Genomic DNA, 25,839 nt, shown 5'->3' on the forward strand with positions numbered 1-25,839 from the left:
TGGTAGCACAGGGACCTATTCACCAAGTAAGACATAGACTTTCTTCATAAAAGTTATTCTATTCTGTAGTTTCTTCTTATGAACTTACATGAAATGCTAGCTTTTTATGTGCACTATTTGCTGAAGTCATCTTCACCAACATCAAAATCTGTATTTCCCTTTGGGAATGTGCCAGAACAAGAATTTTTCTCATCTGGTTCCACTACCCAAAGAATACAAAGAAATTAAAGAATCATTTCTCCCTGTACAGAAAAAAGATTATGTAAATGAAATGACAAACTCTGATCAGTTGTACAGGAACTGTAACACTTCTTTCTCCATTTGAAAAAAAAAGTTACTCTAATAATGTTTACATGATATACTAAATATAATAATAATACACATTATATGTGAAATTACACATATTACATATATGTTATATATAATAACAATATAATGCTCTAATATTGTACTGTAAAATACTTGAATATATATACAATAATATGTATATCTGGAATATCAGTAATATTTAAAAAACCCTGCTTGGTTTCAATTTTTTTTTTACTGAGTTTTTTCCTTACCTTTTTCCTTTTCTAGGAATAATTCATTCTGCAGTTGAGGAAGCTATTCTGGAACATGTAAAAAGTTTTTTTTCCAGTTTGAATACAAGGAAAGATTGAAAATACACTTTATTCATAATGTCAAATCATTTGTAACGTATTTTGCATATCTACTGATTATAAAAGTTGAAATTTGGCTTCAGAAAAGTGTCTCTGAAAACATGTTAGAATGCAGTTCAGTGATGAAGTTTTGGAAGTTATGTTATGGGCATGTAAAATACATTTTTAACTACAATCCAGTGATCTCTAGGAGACAGGCTTCATTACACACAGAGCTAGCTAGCTCTGAAGTAGGCATGCACAGAGATGTCTCATTCCAGCTGTTTAATACCTTGTAGGAGATGTGTGTGAAACCAAAGTCTGTATCCCTTCTGAATGTTAGAAATCACCTACTTCCAGAATCCAAAAACTATCAACCGTACAATGACCACAGAACTTCTGCGCAAAAAATTGGCAGAACTGAAACCGGACAAGGCAAATCTCCATTTGGAAAAAAAGGGGATAAAACATTTCTAGAAGAGTTTGATTTTTAAAATTTCAGTGATTGATTGACTCTGTTCATAGGTTTAGAGCATTAGAATAAGTCCCAGGAGAGATGGATGAGCAAGCAGAGAGGAGGTAAGGCTGCCAAAAGGTGCATGATAAGTACATTTATCACATGGTTTTGCAATTTATCTTGTATGTCTCCAATTCTTCATATAGCCCCCATCTGTAATCACCATGTGAAAAATTAGGGAGGCATGTGATAAATTAAGTTGTGAATTGTGATTTCTAATAAGTTAATCATTTATCCATGTAATTTAAATTTAACTTCTAATCACATCCAGTCTTTCAGGACGCAAAAGACTAAACAAGGGAAAACATACGAGTATGACCAAAATGAGAAAAACTGAAGACAGAAAATATATGTCATCAACATAAATGCACTTTCATAAACTAGTTTCTTGATCCATTATTTCTGAAATAAATAATTAGAACTCTACAACTCAAGAGTCCAGAATCACAAACCACATAGGAAATTTTGTGGCTAAAATGAAGCATCTCTTAAACCAAACTGCCTTAAGGTAGTACTATCACATTATTGACCTATTAATCTCCTTCCTCAGGACTTAGCACATTACAAAATGTCTTAGCCATTTCTTTTTAATATGCCATTCATATAAAAGTTTTTTCTTTTTTTGAACCACAGCCATCCTAGAATCCTTAAGAACATATCTATATAAATATATATCTATGTTTATTTTGTTCTTAAAATTATAACACTGGTACTAATTGTAATTTAGCAACCCAGTATATAACTACAACTACTGCATCATCAACTAAAAAAAAATTATAAGCTAAGTATTTAACTAATTTGGATAAAATCCATTATTTCATTAATCTATTGGGGATTTTTACTATTGGATAAAAGCACATTTTAAAAATTGTTTTTCTTAATGCAATTCTCTGTGATAGAATTATTGCAATAGTCATTTTTAAAATTATTTTTTCATTTTGTTTTTCATCTTGCTTCTATTCCCATTATTTACTGTTTTTAAGATTAGTATCATACCATTTACTGTGCATACAAGTGCACATACATGAAACATGCATATGTATACCTATAAAAACCTTTATATATACATATACACACGCTTTCAGAAATCTATTATAAACTCAGTTCTTTCTGCTCTTGGAAATAAGTAGATTTAAGTAATAAATAGTTACTAAACTACCCATATAAGCTTTAGAAATATTTACAAATTTTAAACTGTCTTTCCCATCCCCCCCAAATGATTGAGCCAATTTACTCAATGTAATTAAGCAAACTCACATTCGAAATTGCAATATGAAGTTGAACTCCATCTGATACTTAAAAGACTGTAAAATATTAAAACCACTTGTTTAAATATTTGGGTCGTGTAAATTCCAGGAGACCTAAGTGTAGAGTTTCCAACATAAATAGTCATGACTGTCATTCTTGTAGGTGAAAGTAACATGTGGGATGACAGAGAGAAAAATCTTTAGGGCCAGGCTCCACTCTTGATTCCAATGTAATTTCTACATGAGTGTTGCCACTAACTTCTGTGGAAAGATCCGAACATAAGATTTTAAAATATAAGGTGCAATGTATATTAACTTAATTCTTTGCTTAGTCAGGTAGTTGTAATCTGAAAATATCGTATAATCCTTCTCTGCTGTATCTCCAAAAAAAATGGGTTTTAGACTGGCTATTAAAAAAAAAAAAATGTTTCTGAGCCTGATACTCAGGTACAGTTGTAAGTCTTGTAGACAGTCACCTAGTACAGAGAGAAAAAACATCTGTAGAAAAAAAATAAATCTCAAATTACCGTCTGTGAGGGCAAAATCTAGTCTTCAGGAAGGTAGTTATAGTGCACACAAAACATGGAGCAAGGCCAGCTTATATCAATTAAATATTTGATCTGAATTACTTACAGTAGCTTCCTCATGACTACAGTTTATATTCCTGTCCTCATTGTAACTAATTGAGAACAATACTTTGCATTCCACAAAGGTTAAAAAAACCCTCTCATCTCAGTGAAAGTAAGTTATTATTCACAGCTAATAGAATACTCAGTATCACTAAAGATTAATTACTGCTAATCTGAGGGCTTCTGACAGACCAATAAAATGATGTGCACTGAACACATACAAGGAAAACAAAGAATTAAAGATAGTAGAATCAACATATTTACATGTATTGTGACTCTTCCCATGAAATGGAAAATAATCTCAATTATACCATTGTTTTCTATACAACAGACTCATGACAATACTTTTCTGGGTTTAACTCTCATGAACCGCTGATAAATCTTCATGTACAGTATGCAAGGAATAAACAAGCAGGAAAATCCAAATTCTTAATTGCACTTACAGACTTGACCACTTTGATAACCACAATGAATGCACTGTTACTTAGGCAAACAAGGTTTTGCTTTTCCACATGATTTCATCTGTATCATACTGTACACAGTTGTAACATCACCATATATCATGCTTAGACTTCCAGTATCTGAACTGCCAGAAGATCCAAAGCTGTGGAACTGTTTAAATGGTAGCCCCCATTCTGCTAGTTTTGTTGCCAAAAGGCAGCGTTTCTTTTAGAGCATAGCCATTTTCCTTATGTAGAAGCCAGGTTAGAAGCTGAGATTACCATTTTCTTGCCACAAGGCATTATCTGGAATTCCTTTCTGAACTTGATAGTAGGCAGCTCAATCTCCAAAGCTGAACAGTTCTACTTAGGAACTCAGCTTGCTCCTCATGCTCATGAAGCTTGATTTATTTCTACCACATCCCAACCTACCAAAACATGTATTGTTTATTTGACAGAAAGAATAAGGCAGTCGCTGTCTGTTCCTGTGCTTCTTAGAAGTTGTAAGCAATGCCATCTGGAGCAGACTATTAGTTGGAAGGTTGCCAAAAGGTACTCCATTAGCTTACTGGGAAAAGAGGTGTTGAGTCATGCACAAGATGATGCTGTCTGGAGACTTCATGGCAACCAATGAAATGAGATCTTATGAAGCCACAAAATATTACAATAAATGATGGTAGGATTTTAAAACACATGCGTTATTTAGTTTTTTGTCCACTAAAGATAAAGGGACTTTCATGACTGATGGTATTTTGGCTAATATTGTGTGCATCTTGAAAATCTCACCCAGAAGACTTTATTGTACACTGTTGGCAAAAGTTAGAATAGAAGCAGTATTTTGAAGCTCAAGTACATCTTTCCTGCTATAAATTGGCAACAGAAACAGGTTTCTTAATATACTTTGGCAGTAGGAAATCATGATAAGTTTTCAACTCATAAAAGTGGTTTAAGGAAAAAGTTTGTGAAAGAGGAGAAATAATACATCAGCATCGTGCTAATATGGTGACATACTATAGAAAATGCATAGGTGAAGATGTAGATGATTCAAGCTGCTCTTGCTAAATGAAAAGGGTAATAATCCTTTCCCTCTAATGCTGCAGATATAATACAAAACCCATGTTGACTGCACTTACCTAAAACCCCAGGTTGACTTTAGGTGCTATTTATATCACATCAGAAATCTCATTTCAGACTTTGCCAAGTTTAGGCTTTTTTCAAGGGCATCATACTATGGAATCCAGATCTATCTACAGATCTCTTCCACAAAAAGCTGCTGTTCTGAGGAATTAATCTCCTTGAGCAGCGTTGGTTTCCACAACAGAATTTTACCTTAACTATTAGTATGTAATTCAGTCCAAAATCCTACATATGAATGATGCCACCATTTTCATTAAAACCAAAAACCACCACCAACAAAAGAAAAACGAGGTCATGTTAAGATAAGATGGAAAAATCGAAGCCTTCAGAAATCAGGAGATACCAGGATTTAGCCTGCACACGTCATTTTACTTCAGCTTGATATGTTTAGATAGTCTTTCATTATGTGACCTCATGCAGTTTTTCCATGCTGTAGAGTGTCCAGAGGGGGTTGGTTTTATACCAAGCTTGTTACGTACCATGTACACATATTGCATCTTCATGTTCTACATATTTAATAGCAATTCTCATCTTCTAAGACATGGCTGAGTTGTTCATTAAGCAATTTTTAAAGAGGTTTATGGCCCCATAAACAATAATTTTTTGTGGAAGCAAACTAAATTGTATGCTGTGATAATTACACCAAACTAATTGTAGGTAAAATTAGCAAGGGGTCAGACCAATTTAGTTTCACAAGAAAATATATTCTTTGCTTACACCTTAAATGATCTTTAGAAAATTAATCAAGTAAAATTGAATCTCCTTAAAACAATAAAATTTTCTGTATGTTTGCAGTGAAACAGGAATTTTTAACATTGTTCTGAAAAATGAAACTTACTAAATGTTTTTTTGATCATCATTTTTGTTTAAATTACCAATTAACTTTACCCTAGAGAATCAAACAACATGAGTATTTTCCACTTTATCGGTACACTAAAATGGTACTCAAACACAGCAGGTAAGAGAGAAACATCGATAATACAAGGATGCTTTTTTAATATCTTTTACTACCAGCTATAATATCACCCCAATAATGGTCTCTGATATGATAGTCGCAAAAAATTTCTTTAGATTTCCTGTTTCTATAGTGATACAAGTTCTCCAGACAATGTAAAGTCCATTGTGGAGCTCTTACATAGATGTCTTTGATGTTTCAAGTATATCATTCAAGTGGTGTGAAAGAGTTGTAGCTGCCATATCACTCAATAGTAGTACACCCTTATTCCCAAGCTCAAGTCCAGAAGTTTAGCTCATCTCTAAGAGAGTATGTGAGACTCACCTAAAATTCAGGCAGCTGGACTGTACTCCATCAGGCAAATTTCACACATAATGAGCAATATGCTCCTCATTTTTCCTTGTTTGAGATAATTTCTGGCACTATCCCCTACTGATAAAAATTTGTACTAACTGGAAAGTTTTATTATGTATAAATGACAGGACTTCACAGAATAACACCTTGGATACTCAGTGACATATAATACATATCACTGGTTGCTAAAGGGCTAGAAAACTGCTAATAACTGGCATTTCAATTATTTAAATTGAAAATAAGAATTGCAATTTTCTAGTAAAATATTATCCTAGTAAAATATTATTATTTTATAATAATAATAATAAAATATTATTATTTTATAATAATAATAAAATATTATTTTAGTAAAATATTATTAGAAAAAATATCATAGGAAGACATTATTTTTTCAGCAATCTCACTCTGATTCAAATAACTTTAGATTTTGTAGCATGTAAAATATTGAGTATATAATAAACACTAAACATAATATAACACATATAATACTAATACACACTAATTGTATTAATTGGTATGCATTAGAATGCCTTGAAACAACTTTGCCAAAACAAAATAGGTGAAGTCAATTATTTTGATGCCATGTTCCATCAGCATGTTAACTGAAATTAAGTTTTTCCCACAACAAACTTATATATTTAAATTTTTCACTACAAAAATTATTCCAATCAAGCACTTTTGATCAGCTATACAAAATCCAGACTTTTCCTAAATTATCTGAAAGGTACTGTGATTCCTTTTTACCTCAAGTACTTCAGGGTAAATAAACACAATTCGTATTTTTTGCTGGCATAAATATTCCTTACATTTACAATCTGTCTTGGCACAACTGTCTACATTGTCTTTACTGGTGAAAGTACCAAAAATGTCATATTTGCAGTGACCATCATGCTGAGGATGAAACGGTTCTTATCTGTTTCATCACAACTCAGCGAATTCGGATCTCAAGCTTTTTATACATTCCTAAAGAACTTAATTCTTTTCTGCAAAAGACATCAAAGCCAATTCAACTTACATTGTTTCTTGCTATTTTATGGATGCTTGTGTGCCAGTTTATAAAGATTTCTTACGAAGATAACAAGAGCTGGTTTGCAGGATACTGCACTGGGAGCCAAGAAACTTTATATGACCTTGAGTCAGTTGCCTGCTGAGTGTCTTTGTCCTCCCCCTATCCCATGAACTCTTTGAAGCAGAGACTCTTTTTAATAAATAATTCTGGGAGGTGCTGTTTAAAATGTGTGACTGTCAATGAGGTACACCCGAGACTCAGGTTCACAGAAGATTTGTGAAGGTGACTGTCCTCTGTGAAGAAGTCACATAGGTGAAAGGCAGCAGAACCTTCAGCACGCTCACTCCTACATCTGCCATGACAGAGGACAAATGGATGGTATTATTTTGGCAAAAGGTGGGTACATCCTCACTGCTACAAATAGAAAGGTTTGAATAGATGGATGTTAACTATTTCACGCTCATGCTTATTCAGGTCTATATGCTCAAATATGGATCATCTTGAATGAAAAATCATCATCATCTTGAAAGAAAAATGCATCATGGACAAGGAATACATAGACACAGATCCTGCACCTCAGAACAGACCACTTAAAGTTTAAGGAGCAAAGATGATGCCACAAAGACACACAGCATTTATAAAATCTTTAAACATTAGCTTCAGCAAAGTAGCTACAAGAAATGCCCTCAGAGATAGAAAATCTAAGAAAAATAGTACTGGCATCTAATTACAGCAGTAGAGTTTGCTGCTTTTATCTGTAATTGGACTGTATAGTCTTTCATTCTAATTTACTTTACATCTAAACTGTGATAATCAAGACAAGCAGAACAGAATGGCTTGTAACTGGCTATACCACCGACACCAGTTAATGCCTAATTATAACAACTAAATTAAAGAGGGGAGTGTAAGGAGGTTGAGTATTAGTTTGAAGCATTTAATTCTGTGGAAAGAAATAGAGATTTTAAATCCTAAGTAAAAAAATCAATATTATGGCTCATTATATTGGTATTGCTAAACAGATTAATGAAATTAAGTATTTTGTTTTTTAAAGAAAAGTTTTATCATGATGTAAAGATAGCTTTTAACAAAGACCACAACAGAAAAGGAAATTCACATTCCAGACCAATTTATAAACCAAACTGATCTGGAAAAAAACAGTAGGTGGAATCCACTTTCCCAGGATATCTCTGAGAATTGTAGAACATGTTACATGACTGTGGATTTACTGCAGCATTCTGAAAAAGTATACACACAGTATAAAACAGAAGGAAAACCCAGGATCCCAGGAAACCTTTGGGAGTAAATCTAACTTTTAATTAAAATATTTCTGAAAGCTCCAAATACAAATTAATTATCTTAGGAAGACAGGTTCACCAAAAAGAATAATGTTTCTGGTCAGAATGCATGCAAGTAAAGAAAAGGAATTTGGGAATGCTCAGTCAGCACTGTTGAGCTGTAGCTAGCATAAATTCTAAACACACTGGTTTAGGATTTACAATATAAATTGGTCATATACATGTTGAACTGACTACATAAGAATACATCTTCTGGGATTTGAAAAAGGAGCAAGGGGAATAAAAATGACTGCTGTTAATGCTCTTGCTAAATTGATCTATGATATTCCAGTGGTAGGTGGCTAAAGAACAAGTTGCCATTCATGGTGCATGTGGCATGATTTTGTCCATTCTATATCTTTGTTAAAAAAACATAGAAAATATTGAGAAAAATTAAAATATTCACATTGTTAAAATCATAAACTCAATGAAAGCAGAATCTGCTTTCACATGACAGTCATATTTTGAGTCCTCATCACCTATAAATGAACCCAAAGTTGGTGACTCTAAAGTTTTAAAACACTTAAACACTTAATATGCTCATCAGATAGCTCATCTGTCCCTTCTATAGCAGAATTTAGGGCAGGAAGGGGGGCACAGTGACCACTTTTTTATCAGATGTAAAAAGAGGACAGAGGACTTCTTTAAAGTTTTAGGCATATTTCTCTAGTTCCTAAATGCACTAAGGCAGAAACCTTGCTCCTTAAGAAAGCAAGGCTTCTGCAGCTGTCATTGCCCATCTTTGAGGTACCGCTGACCATTTAACCTTTGGTCCATTTCAACCAGATTTGAAAAAGAGTAGAAGTCCATCTCATTTCAGTTGTTACAGGCTTTATGAAATTCAGCATGATGGAAAAGGATGGCTTTGCTTGATGTTCTCATCATGCAGAAAACAGGTAATTCTAGCTGGCAAATCAATGTACAAGTCAGACAACTAACTTGTGAGTCATTCCAGATTACTCATGGCGTTGTCTACCTAGGAGGGCTCCCATGGGGCTTATTGTCAGGACAGGCACAATAGGTAGTATTGTGCATACAATGCAATGCACAGTAGGAGGGGGGTCCAACAGCTGTATTTTGGCACTGAGGTGCTATCTGACTGAGGATTCCTGATATTAAAGGCATTGTAACTACAAATTAAACAATTTCACAGACCAGAAAACGAAATGTTCTTAGCATTGATGTTTCTGCTAAGTAGAAGACCAAACAAAAGAAGGGTATCTTGATCTTCAGTACTGCTCCAGATTACTGCATCTTGCTTTAAACAGACAAGCAACAGATGAGGCTTCTTAGATTTCTATTCTTATACTTACTAAGAGGCAAGACAAGACTTTTCCATCTTTTTTTGCTTGTACACAAATTACAAAAGTACTGAGATAGATTTCCCAGAATTTCACGTACCCATGAAAAAAAGGAACAAAAAAAATGCATACTCCAAAACTATGTATCCCAGTTATGAACCATGGCCTGCATTTTCAAGTTAATATGATCTCCATTGCATTTAGCTACTATCAGCAGAGGAAAAAGAATATTCATATTTGATGGTAACAGAGCCTGTTAAAAACTAATTTTGGTGTTTTGATGCTGCCGTAGTAAGAGTGAACAATCGCACAAAGTGATATGTCAGAATGGTAAAAACTAAAGGGAAAAAATTTCTACTATGTTCTCTTTTCCTCCTCTTGCCCCAGAATTTTGCCTTTGACTGCACATGCGGAATTCCATGTCAAGCACAGATGAAATGAGTGAATGGAATCTCATCCAAATTTATTAATGAAGATAGTTCCCAGGTGAATGGTAATACTATCCATCTTTTACAGGCAGGAAGATACAACAGTTTAAATTACTCAGAAAGAGTGGTTTAAAGACTCTTCTGGATTTAAAGGTTTATTAGATTATGATATAGACCTGGAATTAAGTGCCAGCCATTTCACACACCTAAAAAAGCAAATGTTAAAGGGCTTCCATAAATTTGGTAAGCAACTTCCTTTCTTTTGTGTCCAAACAAAACAAAGACGTTTCAACACTGAACTCTGAAGACCCAAGACATTTGCACCAACACTTTCAAATTTTAAAGAGCTCACAAACAGGCCCCCTATTACACCCCAAATTTGAAGATTAATATTTCCTTGAGAGGAACAAGACAGACTGAAATAAAGGATTCCTTCCAAACGTCCAGAACTTTATTTGAAACTTAAATCACCCCAAGACAAAAGTGTTCCTGGCAATAGGTAAAACATGAATGACAGATTTCCTGAATTACCACACCCATTCTCCCACTGTAGGATTCAAACTCTAAGTGTCTGAACCTCACAACTCCTCTGCTCATTTAAGCTGAGAGCCCTAAAGCATTTGCACATATCCAGGACTAGGATATAAATGAAAGGAAATAGCTTTTTGTTGTTTTAAAGCAAAACCAAAAATTGTTACATGATCAGTTTTGAAGATTCAATGTCTTAAAACCTACAATGTAGAGAAAGTACACACCTCCCAGCACCACAGCAGAGTACGTATCTCCAGGCATTGGTGCTCTCTTCACAGAAAGGTCTACCCCAGTAAGGATATGTGGTTAGACCCTTCTGCTGTAACAAACTGTCTAAATGATTAATCCTGGCGAAAGACACCACATAAGCTACTTGACACTCACCACCACTGAACACTGCAAGACCTGTGCAAGCACAATATCATGTCTGCATAACTTCAAAACCAGAAACAACAGTGGTCTCCTGTAAGCCCAGGACAACAGAGGAAGTATAGAGAGTGGGAGACACATGCTTTGAGTGGATGCTATCTTTCACATATGGCAGATGGCCAAACCTAGCCTATCTTTATGGCATCTCTACTGACTGGATACCATTTTGCTTCTACTGCTGGCTGCTATGAGCTGCAAGGGCAAGACAGCAGCAGCAGCACTGCCACCGTGCCACCCTGGCTGTGCAGCTCCACTCTACAGCGCAATGACCTGCGAGGGTGAGTGGCCGTTACTTCAAAGCATGTGAAAAGGAATTAGGTCCTGCAAAGGCAGACACTGAGTTATGAACAAGCTACCTCTTCAATACCGAAGATAATGAAACATCTAAGGAATTCAGCTAAGAATTATTACAGAAGGAAAAAACAATCATACATTTGCTTTCTCATTACTGCTTCAGTGCAAATCACGAAGTATGGCAGGGAAAGAACAAAAGTCACATGACCTTTTCCCCCCCATATGTTGCAAATAGAAATCTGTGTTGTTTAACCCAAATGTTAATACTACCCAAACTCTAATAGCAGCCAAATGTAAACTATTAACGTAATACCACTAGTAAGTAAACTAAATACAAAACAGAAGCACTAAAAAATGACTTATTTTTCAGTTAAATTTTTGCCAGCCAAGCTACCAATATTTCCCTCTTCAGACTCATGAACCATACAGTGGCTTTTGGGAAAAATATGTCAGTGAAACTAATGCTATTAATTTATATCCAAATGGTATACTAGAAGTCACCAGATTAGAAACTGACGCATCTAACTTTACTTGGCAAAATGCATGTCTGGCCTTGACAGTCACAAAATTCTAGCTTCTTAGAAGTTAGTTGTCATTATCATCTTTCTTTCATTTAACAACTGCTAACTCACCTTCAAAAGGGAAACGTTTTTACTTGAACTGTTGTGATTACTTCTGTATTCAAAGGCAACAAGAAAAAGATATTGCTTAGACTGATGTTATTTTCTGTGATGCATTTTTAAATTTACCATAATTTCTCACACGATCTATTGCTCATCAAAAATTCACCAGGAAGTTTTGTCTGAAAACACTTTGTCTATACACAAATATTTTTAATTAATTTCCAGAACACACAGCTCAGTCTAGGCCTGCTCAGATTCCCACAGAATACTTCATTGACTCTAAGCGTGCTCAGATCAGCACAAGATACAGCAAACATTCCCACATTTTATTATGTTTGTATCCCTCAAAACCAGGAATTTTCTCCAGTTCTTGGGAAATAATTCTAGTGATTCCAGAATACTAACAGATAGCTTGCTATCTCTGAGCAAACGCAAACCAAAATGTAATCTATTAGCTGGAAAGGCTTTTTTTATTAGAGACTGTCTTACTATAGATCTGTAAAGAAGATCAAAACGGGATTTTATCCCAGTGTTCTGCAGGAAAAACAATTTTGTACACATGTTAAATAGAACTAAGGTGTTGCAGGAGAAGCTGACACTGCTATATACTCCAACACTAAAACAAAAGCAAAATTTAAAAAAACCCAAACACATGACATCTGGCAAGACAAACTTTAAATTCCAATGGAATAACTATCTAAATATTCACAGCTAGGTAAATTTGGATGTGTTGTTCTCAAGAAACAACATGTCTTTTGTGTGTACATTATGTAAAACATGCACAGGTAGTATAGAAGAATATAAATTGATATACATAAAGGTCACTCATGTATCTTTAAAGTAGGACATTTCAGTTGAGGTAAAAAATATCAGACCACAAAGGAAGGGAAAGTCAATGTGAAAAAGAATAATTCACATTTTACTTTCCTATATAATTATAATGTATACACAAAAGTCACACAATTCCCTTTGACACTACCAATTGCCACAAGCGAAATGACTGGAAAAGAAAATGCTTTTAATATGTGTAATGTAACAACAAAATCTTTTTGACTGTGGAATTTGCAACAAAAATAATTCTAAAAAGGCAGCATACATATAATCCATTTAAAACTGTTAACAAGATATAGTACAGTCTTAGTTGTCTTTCCAATCTCTGTTATTAAATATAACCAGAAAATAACAGTAAAAATTAACCTAAAGCTTAACGGCTTATGTAAGAATGCCTTAATAAAAAAATGTTACTGAGGTTACTGAACTGTACAATTAAACCCCTCCCACTAAATACTTTTCAGAGCAATTTCCATCTAAAGCTTATTCAGCAAACCAAAATGCCAATGCATTTCTTCAATTTCCACTTCTTTGAACCTGTTAATGTATGAATAAAAAAAGATTTATTTGTGTTATTAGCCACATATAACCCTCTTGTCTAAAAAGTAGCTTTAAATACAAAATTTCTGAGATACACATGAACCTACAAAATATCTAAAAGATCATTTTGATTTTCCTCTGCAAGCTATGTTTGATTTACATCAATTAGATCTTTCACATAAGGTATCATATAACAGGAAGGCTAATAACCCAGAAATAACCTCATTAAAAAAGACAGCATATCGGTCTAAGCAGAATGAACTCTAAGCAGAAAAATTAGTGACCTGGAAAGTAGCAGGAAGAGGTAATAGCAATACAGAGAAAAAATACATTCCCATTAGCTAGTCAAAAGTAGAAATCACCAGCAATAAAGTAAAAATACAATAGAAGCATAAGGAGAACATTTTAAAATATTTTTATCTTTTGAAATTCTATAACATAAAGCATATTTCCCCAAACTAAGATACTGCCTAAAATTATGTTATTACTATGAGTTAGTCTGTGTTTTTTTCAGATGCTTAAAACAGTCCTTGGCAGAATATTATTAGCAAGTCTAATACATTTGTATTAAATTATCAGTGTATGATTCCCATGTCTACGGATTCATCTATTTTAAGATTAATGGTTAATAACGGCAACTCAAGTTGGATTTACATAGCTACTCTTTGTCTAACATTAGCTGCTTAGATTAAAAGTCTACAAAACCTTTTAAAATAATTCTTATTAGCGCATTGACAATATTTTCAGAAAGCAGACTTTTTCCAGTTTTGAGAAATGGTTTCAATATAAAGACACTTTCTCTTAATTTTCTGGTAAATACTTTGTTAGATATGTAACTCCTCTTAGCTAATCCAGATCAAATTTGCCAGTTTAAATGAGAACAAAAAGTATTTAAATCACCATTGGATCACAAAGTTTTTCTTGGTTTTATTTGGCAAACTCCCTACAGTTTACTTTAATATTCAAAGCAAATTAACGCAAATTGAACTAATGGGTGCTGTGCATAGACAGATTTAAGTGGTTTTCTCTGATTTTCAGTTTAATAGGTTTAAAGTCTGATGAGAGGAGGAAAACAAAAAAGAGCACACATGAAGAAATCTTAATTATAGACAATTCTCAATATTTTATTTTACTTCATAATTTCTAATCCAGGGAAAAACTGTTTTTCCACAAATTACCCCTTTCTTAGACACTCGTCTTTGGATCAATGATTCAGCTGCACAACAGACTTAATTAAGCCATTTGGAATATTTTACTCCCCACGTCTGTAGATTGTTGTAGACCATGATTGCTCATTTTTACTTCGTTGCTTTCAGAACCGCAGCAATCTTATTTCTACTGTGGCCACGTTTCCAGCAGCTGCTACCATCACCAAGGGTAAAGGATTCAGTTGATGCAAGAACAATTATGGTAAAACTGAAAACCTCTTTGAGACTGTGGAGTCAGGTTTAGTCATATCTAGACCAGAACAGAAGTGACTCTGGTCTTTGCTTCTCCATCCATTCTCTGAAATATACCTACAGAATATATACCAGAAGAACGTGAGGAAAACAGACAGGACTGTGGGACAGAAAATTCAACAGCTGAGGAGAGGAGAAAATTAATTCTTTTTCTCTCTTCTGCTTTATTTCCCAAAGCCAAACAGATAACCTACTGAACATTTCTAACTGTGATGGCCTTTCCGCTTTTAGATATCTGGGAGAAAACAGGGTGCCACCATCTAGAGCAGACTTGTCTGAAACTGCTCCCTCTTTCTTTTTGATAACACTGCCCTGCTCCACTACAAGCCAGGTAAGAAACTGGGACATGTTAGATCACTTTTAAGCTTCATTATTCCACAGTCCTGTTCCTTCTTTCCCTAAGGCTGATTTCTCCATCTCACTCTGAGAGGAGAGGCTGGCCTATGGAATACGCAGACAAAGAGAATTTGAAAATGCACTAGTAAGTAATAATATAAGCAGCATCAGAATCTGAAAAAAAACATATTTACAGCCAAAGAAAATAAAATCTCTAATTTTGGGATGACTTATATTTCTTGCCCCTTGCCTTGATTTTCATGTCTTTTCTGAAAACAGTCCATCTCAACCTCCTCTAAAAGAAAGGAGGGGAAACTTGGAAAGTTTTATCTTCCTTACGGTTAAATAAGATCCCTAGCTAAGCTTTTTCACCACATGTTTAACCTGCTTATAAGGTATATAGCTTTATTTAGTTCTAGGCTGCTCTTGTGACCACTGGGTGGTCAAAGAGTTTTCTCTTAAATGTTACAATATCTCATTTTATTTTCTTCAATTGCATATAAATGCCATACTACAACATGGTACTGTGCACCAAAACATCAAAAAGGCTAAATAGCAAACAATTTTTGGAATTAAACAATGGGAAAATATAAATTCCTAGCTCCTATACTGTTACTTGTTCCTTTAACACTTTTCAGAACCCATTTTGCTATAATCTACTTACAGGACTCAAGATAAGTGCTCCATTGAGCAAATACTGCACAAACACTCCCTAAAATAAATTCTAGTGCATATACCTTAAAATCTGTACAGAGGAGAGGGAAGATAGGTACACAGTGTATGAATGGACAAGAGGGAACACAAGCTATGTACCTCCATTCTCATTTGGGCCACCTCCAACAGTAATGGCCATTGCCACAAATGCTGCTCAGAGGGACAACTACCATTCTGTTGAATGTATACATATCACTGAGGATTTTATTAGAGCTATACAGTAAGACATATCAGAATGCAGAGTTTTAAAAATTTGTATTTATGATGTTATAAAAGCCAGTATTGCTAAAGATAAAGTATCATCAGCCCTTGAATGCTGACATTTCTAAAAAAAAAAAAAAAAAAAAAATAGTGTCAGGCATGGGCACATTACCAATGATCCTGTCTGAGACAAAAAGCAGAGTATAACATGGCAAATTTCTTGCTCCTAAAATCAAAGTAAACTCCCAAACACTGGTTTTGGAGGCATCTGTGAGAAATCTTCTGGCAGATTTTCTCGGGCATCATCAAAAGTTAATGGGAGATGGGCATTTAATTCCCCTTTATGACTTCCAAAAAAGATGTGGCCAGCTACTTTTAATTTATTAGGGAACAGATTTGCAAAGACTCTTTTATTACAGAAGCAGTAAGGGGAGCTATTTTTCCATAAAATATATGTAAATATGATTTATGAAAGACACAAATATTACTGAAGTGAGGGATAAATTGTTTCAAAACTTTATGTTCATAAAAGCTAGGTAAAAGTACATATTGCTTCAATATTTTTTCTTCTTTCACATGTTGGTATCTCTCCCAGGTAACTAGAAGGCATATTCTCTGTATTCTGCTCACCTTATACTTGTAAGAACAGTATCTTTACTGAAGGCATCTGCTATGAAATTACTGAAGGAAACAAAGCTGGAACACATACTAGTGCACAATTACTGATCAGGCTGCTGTTTAAAGAAAAAAAAAAAGCACTACCATTGGAATTACAATTTGCAAACATTAAAGGAGAATTTACTTCAGAAATCACAGAGGTAGGTATAGAAGTATCATATGTAATTGTTTTCTGAAAGATTTATTCTTTTATTAAATAAAGTGCTTCCTAGGAATAACGCTGCAGAAATAAATGTAGTATGGAGTGTGTTAGGTGTTAAACAACTTATATGAAACAGTCCTTTTCCAGTCTTTCTTTCCTCTAGACTGACATGAAAGGAAGCAGATGAAATATTACTATAAAAATCCAACAGTTCACAGGAGGAGAAGATTGAAAAAGAGAAGAATGCCTTTTTCCCCCTGCAAATTACAGTCAATTGTGTCAAAATGCCAATGAACTTTCTGACAGCTCTTGGTATCAGCTGTGCACCAAATTCCAGCAAGGGCCAAGACTGAGCATCCAAGTTCAGCTATTTCAATGGATTTCAGTTAAGTATCTAATACCTTTGAAAGTCTAATTTTAATAGCTTGGTCAAAGTTTAGCATAAAACCCCCTTGAACTCATTGCAGCTCCCTTCAATTGAATCAAATATTTACTCTTAATAGTGATTAGGAGGAAAGCAGATACAAAACTACTTCATCAACGGGTTGGCTTATATCTACTGGGCTTTATTCTAAGATTCTTATGGCAGAGGTCTCAAGAAACAATCAAGATTGTTCACATGAATAAAGAACTCAACATACAAAAACTATCTGATAGCATTTTATCTCAAAAAGGCTCTGCTAAACAATAAAATAACAGTCTTGTGAAGTGCTGAAGGCAACTTGATAGGTTTTGTACTGTAAATTAGTAACCTACAGTATCAGAGTTTGAGTCATAATAAAAAGTTATTGCTCTGAAATACAAAAAAGTTAATGACTATTTCAAAACAGAAAGTCTTTCAATATATGAAAAAAAGCTGGGAAGTACTAACAGAAGGAAAGAATTCACAATAAACCAGAAATTAAACACATTTCTAAAAGCCTATCCTCAGTGGGCTAGCATTACACAGCTGAAAACACAAGCATTCTGCTGGGCTTTCAAAAGGACTGCGAAGGCTGAGGATCCAGTCAAAGTGGCGATTAGAGGAAAGTTTAAAGAGGAAGATGTGAGAAACTTCACGTGAAAAAGTTCAAACCTTTGGTTAAAAGGTCACTGAAATGATTAATCATGCTGACCTAGCAAAGAACAGGAAGAAAATTAAGTTATATTTTATTTCCACATGGTATATGATCTAGTACAGCCTGTAAGAAAGAATATGTAAGATTAAATACACATAAATATTTGAAAACACTAACATTGATCTGACACAGGTCTCTGGTATCAGTTTGGCCATGGCCAGTTTTTAAAAAAACACCTCTGGTCATTAGAAGCAGCATGTTTCACTACTAGATATTGTGGCTTCTAAATCAAGTCCTAAATGATGAAAAACAAAGTCAACAACTGTAACATCATTACTGTCTACTAGGTATGTTGTGTTACTGTCTACCAGGTTTTTCTTGGGATTCAGTTTTCATGAAGTTCTCTACTTTCCTGAGATCAGCCTTTTTAGATCATTCTACACCTCCTGGAACCCTCATATTTCTTTTAAAATATCAATTCAAAACAGTACACATATTCAAGAGCAAAGTAATTATCTTTGGTTAAAGTTGACTTTGCCCCTTATTCTTATAGATACTGTTGTGGCAACTGCTACAGAAATGCTCATAAAAAAACCCAATTAATAAAGCATTAGCTAAGGCAGATGTAGCTCTGCCTTTACTGAGGGCCATGCTACTGCAATGGCATCTTATGACTTGCATGCATCTCATAGCTGACCACGGAGCTAAATGTAATGCCATCTCCCTCCTTTGCTAAAGGCATAACATGCAGAAAGCTCATGTTTCTGAAGCACAGAAGTAATGAGAAGGACATAGGTGAGAAGAATCCTGGACTCCAGAAGCAATTTGCCAAGGGATGAAAAAGGCACACTGCAGCATTGCCAGCAAAAATTAAGCAAAACAATTTACATAATCTGCAGATGATTCATCTAGAGAGGAAAACAATGCAGACCAAAATCTTTATCTACGGCATCAGAGAAAACACTCAGGGCAGTGCATGCAAACCAAAAGGCATGAAGACCAGAAGCTCTTGACTGCCACCTGCTCAGATTTCAAAAAAGGTGGACTAGAGATCTCAGCATAGGCAAGATTATCAGTATATAAAGATTATACTAGAATTTTAAAAAATACCCAAGAGAAAACAGAATAAATCCTTTTTCTGGAGACACAGAAGACTCCATGATGATCAGCTGAAAGACCAACAAACTTCGGCAGCCAGATCTTTAACTTGAGAACTTAATATATGCTGACCACCCTCAGGCCCTTACATTCCCATTGTATAAACTCTGAAATAATTAAACTGTAATGAACACTTTTGAAAAGCCAGTAAAAATTCACAGTAGAAATTTTCAGTAGAAATTTTAAATTCTCCAGTAAACAAGAATATGGCCATTACTTTTCCAGTCAGCACTATTGCTTTCACAAGAATTTATTTTGCAGAAGACTGTATGAGACTCTTCTCTGTGTTTGCGTTTTGCCAATTATCAGGCCTAGCATAAAGGACACAGCCAGCATAAAGATGAACTAAGAACCAAATTGTATTTGATTATTTGATATGAAAGGGTCAGTACATGGGTGAGCACTGGGGGTACAAACAAGTCAGTGAGATTATACATAATTGACATCAATCCCACTGACCCCAACAACAACACCACACAACCAACACTGGGTGGAATAAATGGTGACATGCAGTTTCCCATAGAAGGGACGGGACACAACCGAGTCAACAAGCCAAACACATCAGACCAAGGAAGCCACACACTGAATCTCCACACAGCCCGCGTTTACAAGAGCCAGACCTGACTGGAGCCCAGTCCCAGGGAGGCGGGAGGTCCTTCCCCAACAGGGAACTCTGCACAGGGCATCCACCTCACACACAGACACTGCCCCTCCTGCAAGGGGTCCCAGCTTTCATCCCCAAGTGGGACACCTGACCTTGGGTTACTCACTGCGGGACACCTGGGGCTCCTTTACCCAACGGCTCTGTCTGCAAGGTCAGCCCACCCTGGAGGGAAGCCTAAAGGCAAACTCACCCCCCTTTGGGAAGGGCTGTGGGAATCACACACATGTCAGCCTTAATTTGGGGATTGGAGTTGAAACCCCAGCATTGCAGTTTGCCATATAGGGTACCTGCTATATGTTTACATGAAGAATAATGTGGTATCTCTGTAATAAAAAAGCACTATGTGCTGTAGTGCTTTTTTTCCCATTAATCTCCCATCACAGCCTTACATAAAACTGGAAACCTGGAGTCCTAATACAAGGCTCAGTGAAAGCAGTCTTTCCTCTCATTTCAAAAGCCTCTCTGAGGGGAGTTCTGGCTTGGAGGGTGGCAGAGTTGTGCTCATCTATAGTGGGAGCCTGTGTTTGGCAACAGCTTCTGCAGCTGCATTAGGCTAAGGATATCAAGAGGGCAGCATCCCCCTGGTTAAATGCTTGTGAACTAAGGCAACGCATATTTGTGTGCAACAGCTGAGCTTTTGCCCCCAGGGTACTTTTTATATATATTCTATTGTGTAAAATAAGACTTGATCGCCAACCTGAGGTGTTCACGTCTGCTATTTATATAACAAAACTGTTCCTTTAAGCAGTTTAAACAAGGGCAAGAATTGCATTACAAAAGAAAAACAAAAAGCTTTGCTGACTGATGACAGTAGATGATGGAGCACTTTCTAACTATGACCTGTTACGTCTAAAGAAGATTTAAGAATATTTTTCTCACAATTGGTCAATGAGATATTTGGAATATAGAGAAGGGGAAGAAGAAGGGGTGAAATGGCAACTGGCTAGTATGTCAGACATGACAGTCAAATGTTACCAGAACTCAATCCTGGAGAAATATGGACTTCACAGTAAAGGTTGCTTAAAACAAAAGCCCATTTATCTGAATACTGAAGACATTTAATCAATTTACATGAAGGATTTAAAAATTAGTCAGACTGTAATGAACTATGAAATACTGATTAATGATTTTTTGCAATGTTTGATTAGAAACTTAACATGTATGCTAGCACATTTTGCCATCACAGCATTTATAAGCTAATATTTGTTTCTTGAAATTACCAGAGTGTAATAGTCTCTGGATTATGGGGCTGAGCATGTTTATTATTAACTAAGCATTTTATTTCAAAAATTAGTTGTGAGAGTTTTTAACTTACTAAAATCTCATGTTAAACTGAATAAATAACAAGAGTACCTTCTTATTTGCCTATCCTATCACATTTCTTGGTCTAGCCTCTTTACTACAACCTCTTAGATCTTTCTGGCAGTGCATTAAGCAATCTGAGTAACATCTGTCATTTAGGACCCATTTTCTCATCTGCTACCCAGATTAAGAAACAAGTCAAGTTACATTTAATACCCGATGTACAGTAAGTTTACAGCTATGCAGAAATGCAGGACCAGAAATTTTATTGCCTATAGAGCAATGATGGAAAAACAGGCCAGGGGTATGCACCACAGTTAGTGGGAATTTTACTACTGATTTCATAGGGAGCCAAGGACAAACAAGAGGTAACAAAATAAATGCACCTCAAGTCTATTTAATATCATGGCCAAAATAAAGTATCAGTCAAGTATTATTAAAATACCCAGATTTCATATCTGCAGTGCCAAGCATACACATAGTTAGGAAACACATACTTTTAGATACTTATAAGTACACATATGAAGAAATGAACTGTATGCAAAAGCCCCTCATATGAAAATGAAGAAGTTCTTTCTGCATATTTGTCTTTATTATTCTTATTATCTTTTCTCTGATACCAATTAATGAGCTATACTGACATCACTTTTACCATTACACAGCAAGTCATCGTTAAGGAGGAGACCCAGATAGTCCTTGCCTTACTGTCATTTTTTGGCTAATTAGCTGAAATGGTCAGTTTTGGGAGTCCTAAATGCTAAGAAGTGAGACTTAGAGTAAGTTCTAGATATTGGCTCAGTCCCTATTTTTTAAATCATAGATACTTCTGAAGAGACATTAAGCACTTATTCAACAGTTGTAATTTTTCAAATTACATTATTATATCACCTTTAAAGTTTACCCTCAATATACATTTCTTTTACTCAAATCACAGGTATCAGCCATCAGGTAAATTAGGTTCTAAACCTTTCTTAATTTTATCTTTTCTTATACTTTCTTAGAGTAGTCATAGTCTTGTTAACTAGAGTCTCACAATCTGAGCAAGTTTAAAAAAAAAGCCTTCCTTTCATGACAATAATATTAACTAAAAATTATAATTAGTAACAAAGTTAGCAAACCTAGAAATAGATCACATTTTATGAGTTCATCAACAAGTGTAACAGATGATTTTTATAAAGTATTAGTATAACAACCTTATTTTGCAATTGGTTACCTGTAGCTTCTTTTTATTGCATGTAAAATGAAGAGGTCCCTTCATCCACAGTGAAAAATGGAAAATCATTCAGTTTGGGGTTTGTGGTTGCTCGTAGCAACAAATACTGGAATATTGCCATCTGGCCTCTTGTTTTAAATGAGATTTGAATAATCAATTTAATAATGGATAGAGTACATACTTAAAGAAATAATCACTTGTTGTTGGGATTCTAGAGGGCTTTCTGTGAGAGAATGGCCATGTGAGCAATCCTGCATGAGAACAAGACTGATAAGAGCCTCAGCCGAGCAAGAATGCGATAAGGATGTGACCCTGAATGAGGGGGGAGAAACTCGACGAGACAAACAACCCCCGGCAGGGGTTGGGACGGAAGAGGAGGTTACACAAGGCAGGAAGCCTGGCAAGGCTGATGTGGCACTTTTTATCCAATCATAAGAAGGTTTAAAGCGCGGGCTAAGTTAACTGTCCAATCTTGAGGACTCATACTGCATGTTACTCACGTGTGCGGGAGAACATTATCAAAGGGCTTTCTTAGTTGTAATAAACAGGCATTGCTTGATCACATTGGTCGTGTGCGTGCTCAGCTCTCCCGCAACTTGTCATATCTTAAGAAAGCTTCAGTATAAAAAAATCCATTGTATGAATTAATGCAGAGCACATAGATATCTAAAGAGCTGAGACAATTTTTATTTTCCTTACTTATTGCCTCAAAATCTTAAGCTTACAGGGTTTCAGGTGATCACATCAAACATTCAACAATCAGGAAGAATACTAAGAGTGATTGGTTTGTTACAGCCACTCAAATCCAGTAACCACCTAGTAGAGATTAAACCATATAGAAACATGACATTTGGAACACACTTGTAAATCCTATGGTATCCACAATAAAGGTAATAAAATTAAACACAGAAAAAGAAGTGAAATAGGTAAAACATTCATGTTAATATTGCTACTTTGCACACGACAAAATGAGAGTCCAGAACACGGGAAGTCCACTGTTACAAATGTTTCCTTCACTTATAAAACGTATATATAGCTGGCAGTGTTCCCACACACCCTTGTGATACAAGCAATAGGGTATGTGTTGATTCTGTCCTGGAAATGTTGGACTTTCACAAAGACACTTAATTCTGAATTTGTATACAAAACTGTCATCACTGGAGAAATAAATAGGAATCAGATGCTCAACCATTAGGAAACCACACCCACTGTGGAACAAACAAGATATGAGATAAACCTTAATCACAGTCTTCACCAATGCTGATTTTGACTGGAACTCAAAATACCTGTTTTCAACTAACCGTGCATGAATGAAGTTCATCCCGCTGATGAGAAATGAAACTCTTGAAAAGACTCACCTTTGAATTGTGCATTTAATGTAATTAATGCAATGCATGTATTGTAACACACTGATAGCAGTTTTGAGATCGGCTCTATTTACGTCTCTTTAGGAAAGAAGATGCTTCAAGGCAGGTTTGTAACTACACTACCACCTTCCTTTCCCAAGTTACATAGACTTCCAAGTACAAATACAAAAATGCCCAGGTATGATATGAAGTATGGGATTTTCCATAGTCTATGGCTTGTAAGTAGAATAAAGTAGACTTTACCTTACTCAACAGGTGCCAAGAGTATCATCATTCCAACTTTATGTGATTCACTCTTATTGGTAATCTGCTGGCTCACACAGAGAGAGCAACATGCATTGTCAATCAAGTGACTTGATCTGAGAGACTCTGGATTCCAGGCAGGACTGCACATGCAGGCAGGGCTCCAGTGACTGGCAGGTGTCATTTATAATTTCCATTACTTGTGGGCTTATTATGACTTTTCCTCAAAAATAGTGAATACATTTTGATAATGAATGCTATCAACATTATAACAAATGTATTGATATAATTTGACCCACTGAATAGTGAGACATACTTTTAAATAAAATTAAAATAAAGAAATGCCAGGTGAAGATAATATAAGCTCTATACATGAGTTTTTTAGCTCAGTCAGGTAGGCCTGCAACTTGCAGTTTCACAGGGAGTGAATCACAGGGGGAGGTTGGTAGGAGAGGACTATTTAAGTCTTTACTTCAATACTTATTGCTGTTTGCAGCAGTTCCTTGCGACCATTTATCTCTGGCATTTATAAAACACTAATCACCATGGAAATGCCTAGTATACATCCCAAGCAAAAAAGACAGAAAGTCACTGGCTTCTTTATTGGGTCTTTTATCTCAGAAGTAATATCTGTAGGTGGCTTTTCCATGCAATATTCTATTTTAATATAAGCTTTCTCCAAGAACTAAACAGATTTTAAAAACCTCTGAATATAGAAAAGGACAGACTGCTAATTAACTTTCCCCCAAATGCTTTTATATCATAAGAGTAAAAGAAGAGCTAATAATGGTCTCTCAGTGATCAAAAGGAGACAGAATTTTCAACCAGGAAACATGCAGGAGAAACCACTATGCCGAGGAACTTGAGAAAAGAGTCCTTTGCTCACCCAGACAATTTTGCAATGTATAAATCAATAAACTCCTAGGGAAAACAGCCACTAACTCTCAAACTTAATGCAGCTAATATACTAGTGAGTTTAAATAATATTTTTCAGTTTAGGGAGACAGGGTTACATGAAAATTTTCAGAGAATTCCACTACAGGAATAATAGTTTAGCTTAAAAAAAATTAACAGGTAGCCAAAAAAAGAGCATATTATTTTAAAAATACAATCCTGGCTTATATTGGGGCTGGGGAAATAAATGAAAGCTCAAAGAGCAGACTGCCACAGAGATGGGAATCTAGAACTGCTTAACTCCAAGGTTCGTAATCCCTCAGCCACTTGGGTTTTGTTTTCAAGGCCTGTAGCTCTGCCATGTAGATCCTCTCTTGTCCCGAGAGAAGGCACATCACAGAAAGGCATTCTCTCTAAAAGAGCAGGCAGCCTTTCTCCTCACCAGATATGACACATATCAATCAGAACAAAATCAAACACTGAAGAAGAAAAATCTTCAAAAAGTAAGAATGAGCTTTCTCTGCGTGACTCCAGTATTCATTCTCTCTGTGAGTCAGACTGAGGTCTAGCAATGAACAGTGCTGTGACTGCTTTTACCAGGTGGGGCAGTGAAATGTCTGCTCTGATATATGAATGCTGCAAGTTTCCAGTACTAGTCACCTATGTTAGACATCAAGCCTGGAGACGCTTACTAGGAAGTTTACTTGCACCACTTAAGCAAGTGGGAGCAGTCAAGTCTCTTCAAAAACATCACTTTTAATCTTTCTTTAACAAAAGTATTGAAATAGCATGAATGAAAAACTATCCACTTGTTGAGAAATTTGTTTTTCTTTTCTATTTGTAAAATTCATATCTTTTGGTTGATAACATCGAAGAAAGTATTCCTAAATATTTCTATAAGGGTATATCTTCATAAAGCTCATTCGTAGACCCTGAAGAATTTTTTTTTAAATTTTTTTTTCCCAGATTTTAGGAAGACAAGAGGCATAATATTACATCAGAGAGTAGAGTTGTCCTTACTCTCTTTATAATCAGCAAGTTAGCAGGCCAGATGTTGCTTTCAACTGCACCTACTGCAATCTATTTCTAGCTCACTTAATAAAACCACAATTGGAACTGTAGCTCAGAAAGTGCTGGGAAAATAGGAAAATACAAAGCAGACGTGAGAGTTA

This window comes from Athene noctua, chromosome 9, assembly GCF_965140245.1.
Source record: "Athene noctua chromosome 9, bAthNoc1.hap1.1, whole genome shotgun sequence".
Classification (NCBI taxonomy): Eukaryota; Metazoa; Chordata; class Aves; order Strigiformes; family Strigidae; genus Athene; species Athene noctua.